Below are 13,503 nucleotides of genomic sequence, written 5' to 3' on the forward strand. Positions count from 1 at the left end.
CAAAAAGACTTATGGCGAGGCGTCTTTCCAGTATTACGGCCCTCGCCTCTGGAACGACCTGCCGGAGGAGCTCAGGGCTGCAGAGAACGTTCATGTTTTTAAGAGCAGGCTCAAGACCCACCTTTTTAGCTTAGCTTTTAGCTGATTTCTACTTACTTATTTATTCAGTTATTTTTATTATTATTTATGCTTATAATTATCTTATTATACTAGTTTTTAGTTAGTTTTATATATATGTTTATTTTATTTTATTTATTATTATTATTATTTTTATTTATTTTATGTATATATTTGTATATTGCATTTTTGCATTTTTAGAATTTCCAGTGTTTCCTCTGAGGGAGCCCTCTGCCCCGGGAGCGGTGGTCGGCTGTGGCTGTGTGGGCACTGTCCTCTGGGTGCCCGGATGGAGGTGTGGTGCTTCTGCTGCACCTCCGCTGGGTGTCCGGTGGTGGTGCCCTGTGGCTGTGGCTGATGTACTGCTCCCGGTGCAGACGGCTCCTCTGATGGCATTTCCTTACCTGGTTCATCTGTACCCAGCCTCAGCACTACGTCCATTATCTCATCGTGTATGGGTGTGTGTGTGGCTGCGTGTGTGCGTGTGGCTGTGTGTGTGTGCCTGCGTGTGTGTATGTGGCTATGGGGAGGGGGGTGGGGTGAGCAGTGTTGTTGTCTGTTTGGAAGAGTGGGTGGTTGGGTGGGCGGGAACTGCTTTTAATCTGTAAAGCACTTTGTGTTACAACTTTGTATGAAAAGCGCTTTATAAATAAAGTTTTGATTGATTGATTGATAGGTTTACAAAGACCACTACAGAAGTGTCGGGCACTTTTTGCTTGCAACAATGGGGAGCTGAGAAAATGACAAATGAAAGGGAAAAAACAGCAGCATGTTGTGATAAAACTTATCTATGGCAAGACTTCTGAGGGCCCGACATGGTGTTTCTACACACAGACTATAGCCTAGACTTTTGCATTGAATCTTCAGCTTTATATCTGATGCAGTAAGTTTCATGCGCTCGTCATAGTCAGCACTGCGCCTTGTATGACCCCCTTTTTTTGTAAGCTACCCCCTACCGACGAAAGAACTGCCGTACCGTTGTTGTACGCAAGATACCAGCTTCGCCTCAAGCTGAGATCATTGTTTTTGGCCCACAGACACAAAGACAAAGTGTTATCAGTCACCTTGAGTCTCTCTCTCTAAAACCAAAAAAATCTGGTTCGAAATCTAGGAGTAGTCATGAACTTAAACAGCCACATCAACGCAATAACATCAGCAGCTTTTTACCATCTGAAAATAATTGCTAAGATCAGAGGAATAGTGTTAAAACCAGACTTAGAGAGACGTATACATGCATTTGTCTCCAGCAGGTTAGACTACTGTAACAGTCTGCTCACTGTCAGAGCTGCAGTACATCCAGAACGCTGCTGCTCGAGTCCGGACAAGAACCAGGAAATACGACCATATTAGTCCAGTGCTCCGGTCTCTGCACTGGCTTCCTGTCACTCAGAGAATAGACTTTAAAACAGCTCTGCTTGTGTACAAGTCTTTTCATGGTTTAGCACCGAAGTACATCTCTGACATGTTAGAGCCGTATGAACCATCTCGGGCCCTGAGAACTTCAGGGAGGGGCCTCCTGGTGGTTCCCAGAGTCAATAATAAACACGGTGAGGCTGTGTTTCAGTTTCATGCAGCTAAAATCTGGAACAGTCTTCATGAGGATGTGAGACAGGCCTCAACTCTGACAATGCTCAAATCCAGGAAAACAGTTCTTTTTGCCCGTGCATATGACTGAAAGTATTTTATCCGCACTCTTGCCTTTTATTGTAGTTGATTAAAAAAAACAACATTAACATAAAAATTAATCTGTTTTCTTGTCATTTCATGCAACTGTGAAGAACTTTGAATTACCTTGTGTACGAATTGTGCTCCACAAATGAACTTGCCTTGCCTTGCAGTTGGTAGAGCGGGTCGTTGCATGATCCGAAGGTCGGGGGTTCGAATCCTAGCTCCCACAGGCATGCTCACTGTAAGTTGTGTCCTTGGGCAAGGCACTTCGTTGCCTCCGGTGTCTGCGTACATCGGTGTCTGAAAGAGAGTGTGAATGGGTGACCGGTTCCTTCGTGTAAAGCGTTTTGGGCCTGATGAAGGTATAGAAAAGCGCTATATACAGCAAGTTGCTACTAAAGTGGAACTGTTGTTGGGCAAAGAAAATCTCTTTAAAACCTTAAAACTTTTGTAACATCTGCATATGTGCCTGTATTTTTCTCCAGTCTTCTCTGTTGCCTTTCATACTACACCTGGATACCAAACATGTCAATCTTGTGAATGAATAAGCGTGGGAAACATGCAGGCTCACTAGTGGACAAAACGTCATAAAATAAGCATCATAAAGGGTGAGTTTGGTGTAATTCTTGGTCTGACGTGACCCATGCCACTTTCGTACGAGGTCCTAAATCCGACTCAAATCTGATGGAGCGAACATCGCAAAACAAGACTTTCAAAACAAGACGATTCATGTGAGACTGTAGTCTGTCCTGGTTTGAAATGCAAATGTTTTATCCCCCTGAAATCAAATCTTTCTTCTGCTCGCTGTACCCAAAAGAGGAACCGCTTTTGTACGTCTTATTCTACAAAGCTAGCTGCCCGGAGCAATGGGAGGAAGCATAACAGATCTGCTATGCATGTCCTGCATTCAAATTCAGACCGGAGCTCTCAGGTGACGCAGGCTCTGAGAACTTTTGGAACTGACTCTGCTAATTAACCCTGATGCTGCTGTCAAAGGCTGAATGCATTAGAGGCGAGGAGAGGAGAACGCTATGGAGCTGGTCATTAGTCCACATTGATTTGGTTTACGAACATGCACTCTGTGTCGGAATAATGGTGGATCACGACTATTAACATAATGCTATATTTTTCAGCCAGGCCAAGCCACATGCATCCTTGATCGTTGCCATGGTCAATTTGTGCAGCTCTGGCGGCCATATTGTGATTGTAGATTCTACTCAAGAACTCAAGAACAGGAGACTCTACTTAATTTTGTAGAGTCTCCTTTATGACTCTCTCCTACTGTATAAGTTTCAGATCTAATGAAAATACACAACCCTAATATTGGTTAGGTATATCTTCGGAAAAAATCCATTTCAATTTTGCTTATTTATGTCAACATTCCTACGATTTGGTGTAAAAATAAACATACTGCAATTAGTGATGGCGATGTTCATAGAAAGTGTTGATTGTGGATATAGTTAGATTAAAGTGACAGTCTGTAAGATTGACAAGGGAAGCTCTCCCCTCATTTTGCAGTTGGAATCCAGCCATTCTCTGATTAGTCGCTGCAATCAGCAAAGGGAGGGACTTTCAATTCACATAACTTTAATTATCCCTGCGGGGCAATTTAAAAGGGCACAAGCAGCTTAGAGCATTCATTCAACAGCAGACACAGTGTGACGGGAAGCACAACATACATTACAACATAAAGTTAGTCCAGCGGTAACTGTGAACTAACAACACAATCTGCATCACTTCTGTACAGAGTTCAAGAGCTGGATATCTGTGGTCACAAATATGTTTAACCCTTTAATGCAATTATATGGATCCTATTAAATTTGTAATACAGTCAGACCTTAGACATTAGATCACTTAAATTACACTGAAATTTCCTACAACTCTTAAGGCACAAGAGTGAGCTGAAGATATTGTTATTCTGCAAAAGATGATACTATGTCCTGACAAAGATACATGGACACATGGCTGTGTTTTCGGAAATTACCAGAGTATCAGACTCTTTTAATCATGGTTATTTAGTTATGATGGAATGCCCTATCTGAGGTTTTACTACTTTACTGTACTGTACCAATGTATGAATGAATGGTTGATGGTGGTCAGAGGGGCCAAAGGCACAGACTGGGTAGCCTTGCTTCTGTCAGTCTACCCAAGGGCAGCTGTGGCTACAGTAGTAGCTTACCAACAGCAAGTATGGTGTGAATTAATATTTTTTTTATTTTAGCATCTGGAAAAGCGCTTTATAAGACTAATGCATTATTTGTATTATTATACTATACTTAAATCTGTGGGTTAGGAGGCAATTCCCTTGAGTCAAACACACCGTTGAAGGTCTATAAGTAACTGTTAACATACCTTTGTACACATGAGCAGCTTGGTGTTTTGCATTTGATATCTTAAAACCCATTGAGAACAACATTCTCTTGCCAGAGCGGAAATAATGTAAATTTATGGAAAACAAGACCTTTTCCCCTCATTTCAAAGAACAAAACACCTGGACTCAACCTCTGTTAAGCAGAGTGTGTAGCTCTAAGAACACGTCTGAACACTAACTGTTAAGCTACAGGCAACAAGTGCTTTGTAGTGAAGGCAATGTGATCCTTGAAAAGGACAACGGAGCACCACTTCTTGACATCAGCAGGTGGAAAAATGTATTTAGAGCTGTTAGGAAGGAGATACGTCAAGATAAGTCAATCAAGCAGAAATTAAACAAAGCTCCAGGTATGTGCAATATAGCAGCTAAAACACTCACTCGTGCTCAGGCTGTTCCTGGACAACATTCTGCTTGGACATTTTAGGAGACAAAGCTTTTGAGGTGTATTATGACCAAGATTAGATCTTATGCATTTGTCTGGCTCACTGGATCTCTATCATTTACCACAGCCTGAGCCTGCCCTGGCCATCAGCAGGACTCAGAGAAACCTTTTCAAAGATTTCATGTAATCATATAAAATGATAAGCTCAGTTTAGCTTTTGGTTGAAATGAAGCTACTTGCAATAGGTGTATGTGTAGTAAGTGTGTAGTGTATGTGCTTTGTGTTTGGACGCATTATTCCACACCTTTATTTCTTCAGGAGCAGTTGCACTTTTCCATCTGAACACTTCAATACATCTCAAATGGCATTTGGTTTGTCACCTTTGGACGCATGACTGTTTTCTATTTTCACATTTTGAGGTATATGTATTACTTATACCTACTGAATCGTGATACATATTGAACTGTGACAAAAGCGTATCATCCCAGGCATAGTCAAGTGTCCCGTTTTGGCCAGGAAACTATCCTGACCCGTCTTGGAGGTCTGTATTAAGGACACTTTGAAAGATTCCTAAAAAATCATGACAAAAAAGGGGAAAGTTCTGCATTTTAGCAAATTCACACAGCAGCCCACTTTACATATTCCGGCAGCGCGGTGATCCGGTGTCATATTTGCACTTGAAACTCTCCCTGACTGGCTTTACTGTGAGAACTTGAAAGAGCCCTTAAATCTGACAACGTGTGTAAAGCATATATTTCTTTAGTTAACCCCTCCGGGAACCCCCCACTCTTTACCTCTTACCTGACTGCACCGTCTGCCTCCTCTTCTTCCCCTGGAGCTGGAGAATCTCCCAGGCCTGCTCGCTCCGCGTTATGCAAATGCTGACTGCGGTTTTCCCCCGGAGCGGCGCGGAGCGTAGCCAGGAGCGTCGAGCTGGCGCTGGGGCGGCGCAGAGATCCCAGAGGTGCAGACTTCACGGCGCTGTTAGCACGGGCAACCGTTGCATCAGGTGTGTGGGCATCCAAGGCATCCAGGGCCGCGCTACAGCTTTGCAGTTGGAAGGGATTACAGGAGCAGATAAGGAATGTTTGCGGGGAGATTGGCAGGTTATGAACGGCGAGGCACCGGGGAGGTTTTTTTAAGTGATCCAAAGATTTTCTGGCAGCAAATGCAACGCCACAGCCACATGCGCGTATTACTCAATCTTGACTCTTTTTTACTGCATTTCATGAAGTAGAAAACTTTAGGAGGTTTTAAACATCACATTTCAGTTCCCTCTCGCTAGAGAAAAAAAATAACACTCCTCGAGGTGTGTTTTATGTCGTTTGTGCAAGTTTAGTCAGTCTCCGTCTTCCGCTCTTGTTTTTAGCTTGTTCCATTAGTAATGTGTTTCCAGAAGGAGACAAGAGCCCTTTGCATTTTGTGTCACTATCAAAGCAACGAGCTTTAGAGAGCTTGAGAGGTTTTCTCACAGATTCTCAAAGTGTTTTACAGAACAAAAATGTCTTTATGTACATACAATTGCACATATATATAAAAAATATGTCTAATGTGTGTTTCCCAATTACAAATGGAAAACACACATTAGACACAATTTTGGCTAAACCACAGTTAACACAATTAAATTTAAGATTTTGCTAAAGACTTGACCCAGCTTTCTTTGGTTTGACATTTTTTGTGCTGTTTAGTGTTTCACTTCCTGATTGGACACTGACAAGAAGTGACATGGATAGAGGCAAACCATTTTAAACTGCTGCTGTGCCGGACATGTTATGTCAATGGGTTTGTTAAGTGATGATGTCATCACTCTACTCCCTATTCACTATAATTTTATTTATTTACTAGTTTTGCACATAATAGCAAACAATCCATTATAACATTAAGATATACTCATAAAAGTGCAGGAAGTGCAGGTTGCAATCAGTATGTATATTTGCTGATGTGTCCAGGAATTGTATCAAGCGTGAAAAATAAATACCCGTGGTCATATTCTTCTGTGACGCCATGTGTTGATATGTCTTGCTAAAGGACACAATGGCAGTATGCGTTGCAGGAGGCCAGTACCAAAGCAGCAGATATACTACTGCCGCCCTCACATGGTATTTTAAACATATTTCAACTAAGGAAAAGTGACGAAGCACTTGGACGTCACTTGACGATACTTAAAAAAGTGAACAGGCCCTGATTGGGCTCCTGTGGTGCAAATAATAATGGAGGTTAGGCAGTACCTCATCATTCATCAATCAGCCAAATAATTAGATCACTCTGGGCAGTTAACATTATGTAAATGGACAATTAGTTTGCCACATGCTCCAAGAGCATTGCTAATTTTATTGAAGTGGAAGAAATTTAGATTTTTTTGATTAAGTGAATTTCATTAGACAACTGATATTTTATTCAATGTTAACCTTTAAATTAAATGACTTTATTTGAAAGAGGACAAGGCAATTTCAAGAAACACATGATTAAAAGCCAGAAATCAGGGTGAAATGGGGTGAATAGTGGGAGCAAATTGTCAGAGCTCAGACTCAAACCCACAGCGCTGATGTAAGAACATGGCAGTATCCTTAACCCTCAGCAGACGGCTGTGACTTGTTTAATCATGTTCTTATCCAGAAAATACCCCACAACTATGACCAGCAAACATTTTGTCCAACATTTGCCGACATCAAATTACAAATTGTCCTTCCATTTAATTCTCTGGCACAACACAGGCACTGGAGGTTGCACACTCGATTCTGATTTCATTTCGCTTATTTATTCCCTCTTGACTCTTTGGCTTCGCTCATGTTTGTGCTGACAGATTCTGGCAGGTGACTTTGCGCGTCTGCGTGAATGGACAAGGCCTAATCTTGCGACATGTCAGGGAGGTAATTTCATTTTTCTCCGCGCCATCCAGAGATTGTCATTTGGCAATCACACCGTGTCGGGTTTTCTTCACCTCCCGAGGATTGCACCATTTTAGCATGGAAAACAATATTCAAAGGAAATGCAAAATAGGGTAAATGGGTTGAGGTTCGATTTTAGTGCACCGTCACACTGTCAGCCAGGGTTTCTAACCGAATAACACTGCTGTCGGTGTGCAAATTGGTGTGTACTTTCACTTGTATTTGGTGATGATACGCTTGTTCGATTGAAAATGCTATGATCTAAACCAGCTACTCAAAGTTTCCTTTTCTCCTCTCGCTCCCCATCAGTACAATCTTTAGCTGCCTCTCTGGCTCCCTGGATAATGTCGGACATTGGTGCAAGTATCAGAACGTGCCGCAGCATGTAGCATTGTTAGTAGCATGGCTCTGGCGGATGGTTTTGCCTCTCGTTGCGCTGGGGGAGGGAGGGTAAGCTATGTTTCGCATCCGAACCTGGTGTTGGCGGGTAGCGGTGAGGACAGTACTTTCTGGGCCGGAAGAGGAGCAATGCCCAGTATGTGGAAATGCCACGGCAACATTGAGGAGTTGCTGTGGAACATTCAAAGATGAATGGCTCAAAATGAAACTCTTAAAAGCTCTTAAAAGTCGATTTTATATAATACGAATTAAAATCATGGCTATACATTATTCCAGCCTTTTATTCAAATGTTATTTCATGTGGAAATACACTGACAAGACATGGACTATTCAGGTTGCTAAGCTGTGCTATTTGAACTTTTTGCCATTTTCTTGACAGTCATTTCCTAACTGTCTCAACTTGTAAGCGTCAACGAGTGGGCACATTTCTCCGAATATTTTGCTTCTGTCAATCCTGATTGATTGAAACAAGCAACTAAAAACCGTGCTTAATTTGTAAATCAGTAGCTACAAAAAGTTTATTTACTGTGATGGATTGGGAAACAAGCCATAATGTACAATGAAAGGAAAGCTTGGGTGACAGAACACAACCCTGGGGCACACCGGTACTGAGCAGCAAAGTGTCCATCCTGTCTTGATTCTTTGTCCCAACTTTATTGATGAGATTGACTGGGATGATTGTGTTGTAAGCAGAACATGAAGTCAATGAGCAGATGCGGGTGTGGGCGTTGGGTTATTCCGGGAGTTGTTGGGTTATTCCAGGAGTTGTAGTACGGCACATTTACGGTTTCTCCTTCGTCACACCATATGTAGCACAGAAAGGAACAACAAAGTCTTTCGACCACAAATAAGCAACACAAATGACACCGTGGCCTGTGTGGCATGCGGTAACGAGGCACCGTGCCTCTGCATTGAATAAACACTCTCCATATCGAACTGTGCGGTGGAAAGGTCACGGTCCTCATTGGAGGCAGGCATGGGCCCACCTTTCGCCCACTGCTCGGCTTGTTATGCATCCCATTCTTATCCGACAAACATTCCTCCGTGACAGCTGACCTTATCCCCGGCCCTCTGAAATACGGGGCGCGAGCATTTGATCGAAGGCAAATTCATTTTATGAGCTGCGCAGTCATATGTTGAGTTAATTCCCAGCTAAATGTCAGATGAGAAGCTGGTTGCATGGCTTTCTCTGTACACTCTGTTGCGACGGCGGCGCGCTAAACAATAAATTTAACCCCGACGGCTCAATTCCCAATATTAAAAAGTCCTCTCGCTCAGTCAGATGTGCAGAATGTGAAATGTCAAGGTGTTTCTTTTAATCACTCGTACAGCCGTGGCAAGTCCAATTTGAGTCGATGTCTTCCTGCAAAAATAATAATAAAAGAGCATTCCGTAGATTAGCGCAGACCTCGGCTAAAGCACCTCACAGTTGAAAGGATGGTATCTAAATTCATAATTAACAAGTTATTATGGCATGTATCTTTATGGGGCAAATGTTCTTCAGGGACAAACTACCATACCAGGTCACCATGAAGAAGAACATGACGGGCTCAATAAAAGCTTGACAGAAGATCAGACAATTGCAGACAATCTCAGAATTGTCCTTAAAGGGACTATACAGAGTTTAAAAATGTTAAAATAACGTATTTTCCTCCCCCAACATGTTCCAGCCATGTCCTAATGTGTAGAATGAGCTCAGATCTATTCACCACAACTGCCTCTTAAATCCTGCACTGTCTCTCAAAAAGGTCTTAATTCGGGTCCGAAGTGCCGCCATGCACGAGCTTAATATAGAAGCTGTAGTTACACGTATGACCTGAGGTGGCAGTAGTGAGTATAAAATGGCAAACTTGCATCTAGCCTCTTTAAAACAACATTTTGAGTCAGTGGAGTGGTAATGCATATCATACATTATTTTGTCGTTTTAATGTAGTGTATGTCCATCCATCCATCCATCAATCCATTTTCTTCCACTTGTCCGTCGCCGTCCGAGCTGCCCACATCACATTGCACCAGCCCCTTATGGCTCATCCTGTATGTGGCAGGTCCACGGAAGGATGGCCTCAACTAGGACCTGTTTTCCATGGGAGACCCTATACCAGGGGCACGAAGCCCTCAACAACATACGCCCAGGATCATGCGGGTGCTCAAAGGGGGGTGTAGTGTATGTAATTGCAGTTAATTTTCCCACATCCCACAAATGGACCCGACCCCCTGGCATGTTTTAAAAGCCTAATGTGGCCCTTGGTCAAGAATTTTGTCCAATGTTTTTGATCCCCAAAGACATTTTTTCCCAATTATATTTTCTGATTTTCTAATGTGGACTTTGACCACACATATCGTACTTTGCCAAATTACCTGAAAATAATTTGGATCCTGGACCCACTGAGAATTTTGATTAAACTTGATATCTGTGAAAAGCACTCGCACGACTAAAAAACTACTGTAGCTCCACTGTTCTGTGCTTTACAGACAAACTGCTGCCAAATGTGGCACACGTTCTCTAGAGAGTCTCTGAAACAGGCGTGATAAAGAAATCTTACTCCCAATCCAGAATTACTGTATGAAGACAAAAATTAGACAACTGTCTGCACGATCTTCCCAGGCTTTTAACAAAGTCACGCATAAATAGGAACACACACAGTTACCCCCCTTAACTGTTGTCATTGAAGTCTATCAGACATGCTGCCGCGACCGCAAGAATCAAGAGGAAACCCGCCGTTCTCTCTTTCAAACAGAGTGCAAGTGTAACTGATGCTTACCAAACAACGCGCGCCGGGGCCTGTGTGCCAGGGGATGGATTCCAGATGAGAGGCGCGACTAGCGTTTTATCATCCTCTGTTGTCAGCAAATTTGCTCTTTCTTTGATGGCGGTGGCTTCCCCTGTCCGATGCGTTTCTGGAGCGAGTTAACAAGGCGCGCCATTCCAGCGGAGATCCAAGCCGACGCAGATGTGAACAGATGGGTAATGTTTGGATGAAGTGGGTCGCCCCTCATGTACGATGGTTTCTGGTTGTCAAAGCTTTCGGAGCTTGACATGTAATCAACATGCTGTCATTGCAAGGTGTTGTAAGGTTTGATCAATGGGCCGTATGTGGTTGTCCACTGTCACCAGAAGGTTTAGATGGGTGGGAACAAAGTCTATCCCGGCCTTAAAAAAGCGTTCAAAGGCTAGGACAGAGGAAGTGTAATTATTCAAACATTCAAACCATTCTGATCATATCAAAAGCTGTTAATTTGAAAGTGGAAAGTGCAATTTCATAAAACACATGATGGCTAGAAGGTTGTTATTTCATCGTTGGTCCCCATTTGCATGAACTGAATGGACATGAGTTGTTGTGATTTGAAAAAGACAATGGACACAACATTTTCTTTCCAAGCATATATTATATTTTCAACTCTTCTCTCAAACCATCTTTTCTCCAAGGTTAAAGCTCTGAACTCACTGGCATAAAAGGTGCAATTACATTGAGGCCAATCTCTCTTGCTTTCATTTCCTAAATGAGAAAAACATTCTGCTCCATTGTAAGTATGTTTTTACTTTTTAATCGCCCGCTACCCATTCATCTACTCCCTTTCTCTCCCATTATTGCTCTAAAGACCTCTGTTTCCCTGAAAAAAAAAAAAACAGGGCCCGCACAGTTTGGCGGATGAACATTTGTCATCCGTACAACCACAACCCTACAGCTGGGTACACTGTGGATTTTCTGCCCGACCGAAGAGAGACAACAAAAACAAACGGGACTAAGGGGAAGCAAATGTGGCCATCAAAGCATGGCCTGGGACAGCACACATGAATTATGCACCGGCACACAGCTCCTGCCCACTCACTGCATCCCATCAACTGCTTTCTCATCAGTGGTGAAAATAACCAAGCCACTGGGAAGAAATGTGTAGTAAATCAAAACAATGGAAATTTGGACTTGGAAAGACTCCAGAAACATATTTTTTTTGTTTTCACAACATTTTTTTAATTCTTTTTTGCTTCTCCCTATAATCACCAAGCCTTCCACAGACAACCAGTCCCGCTTTGCTTTGGCCCATTCGGTTGTTAACATTTGAGTCAAATTACTTTGCAAATGAATTGTTTTGGCCCCTGAACTAGGGTGAGGGAGCTATGAAGGAAAGGATCATTTGTATTCTGGGGAACCTAAGTGGAGTCTTGGAGAGATTGCTGAACACTGTAGTTTCCGCAATCGTGTCAAACATCACTCAAGCATGCATGAATTTCTAAAATTTGTTTTTGTTCGGAGAAGAACTATTGATGATGATCTCCTTTTAAAGCAGCACTAAGTAACTCATGCCCCTAGAGGCCATAAGCGCCACTGCAGGTGTCGTAGCATGTTACGTTTTTTTACTCATTAATTGTCCGTGAGAGTAAATACTACGCTGACAGAAAAAAAAAGGGAGAGAGGGATATTGTACATTCAATTACACAATGGAGATCTTTTTTTTTTACTCAAACTTGGCTGTAAATACTGTTTAAGTGGTTAAGTGGTGCTAGCCCGCAGTTAGCTTTGCCCATTAGCTTTTTCTTCATGATTCCATTAGTGTGTATTGGGGGCCGTCACTACCCCGGCCATCCCAGAGGCACAATCCGTCCAGAAATTCTATGAAGTTCTATTAAATGGATGAAATCCGAACATTTGATGATATCGCTGATTAATTTTTACGGAGCAAATCAGGTAGGGCAAATCGAAGCCCTAAAAATGATATGTACGAGTAAGGTAGAGGAAACATGAAATATAACATGAACGTGCAGCATAGGTTCAGAAGAGGAGTTAATAATGTAACAAAACTTGCACTAAAATTACTATTATTATTATTTTTTCGTTTTAATGTTTTGGGTCAGTTTGCTCTCACCTGGAAACAAATAAATTATGCATAATTTACAATAAGTAGTGTATATTCACTGATTCATCGTTTCTCCTGTGGGAAATAGTAAGTTCAAAATGCATTTTTTCACACATTGTGGTGAGCGTGGATATATCACAAAGCACCACAAGAGGACAGAGAAAGGAAAAAAAGTGCAGAAAGAGAGACTTATTATTCACTTAGGCGCTTGAATGTGTCAGGGCATTCACTGCCGATGCTAATGCTAGCAATATGATAAAGTATTCTTGTCGACATTTTGTTTTTGCCCAATTTTGCCATATAAATACATAAATATCAATTGACATCACCGTAATCAACGTTATAATTAAAAAATAATGTTTAAAACAATAAGTATCGTGTTTCTGGCTACAGACCGGATGCCCATATGTAGAACCTCCGGACAGATCGTGCCTCCGGGAAGGTCAGGGCAAGTGACAGTGACTCCTACCAGCGAAGTTGCGCAATTGTGGTTTTCTGGCCAGAGACACAAGCGGAGATGAAAGACCCCCCAATCATCCCATCAACACTTGTATTACCCCCAGAGGGACTACGGAAAGGATTTATTAAGGTAAACAAGTTACTTAGTACTGCTTTAATATCAATAAAAGGATTCTCTGCCAGTTTTATTGCTGTTTCATAGAAAGCCTCTTAACTTTTTTATATGGTTCAAGGGTTTGTCTGTGAAAGATGAAAACAAACTGCAAAACAAAGACCTGCTCTAAAGTCTTTGGAGTTGAACAAAGAGACTAGAAGCAGGCGCTGAAGAAGGCTAAACTTATCTTATTCTGGAGGCCGTCTTTACG

This window comes from Gobius niger, assembly GCF_951799975.1.
Source record: "Gobius niger genome assembly, chromosome: 9".
NCBI lineage: Eukaryota > Metazoa > Chordata > Actinopteri > Gobiiformes > Gobiidae > Gobius > Gobius niger.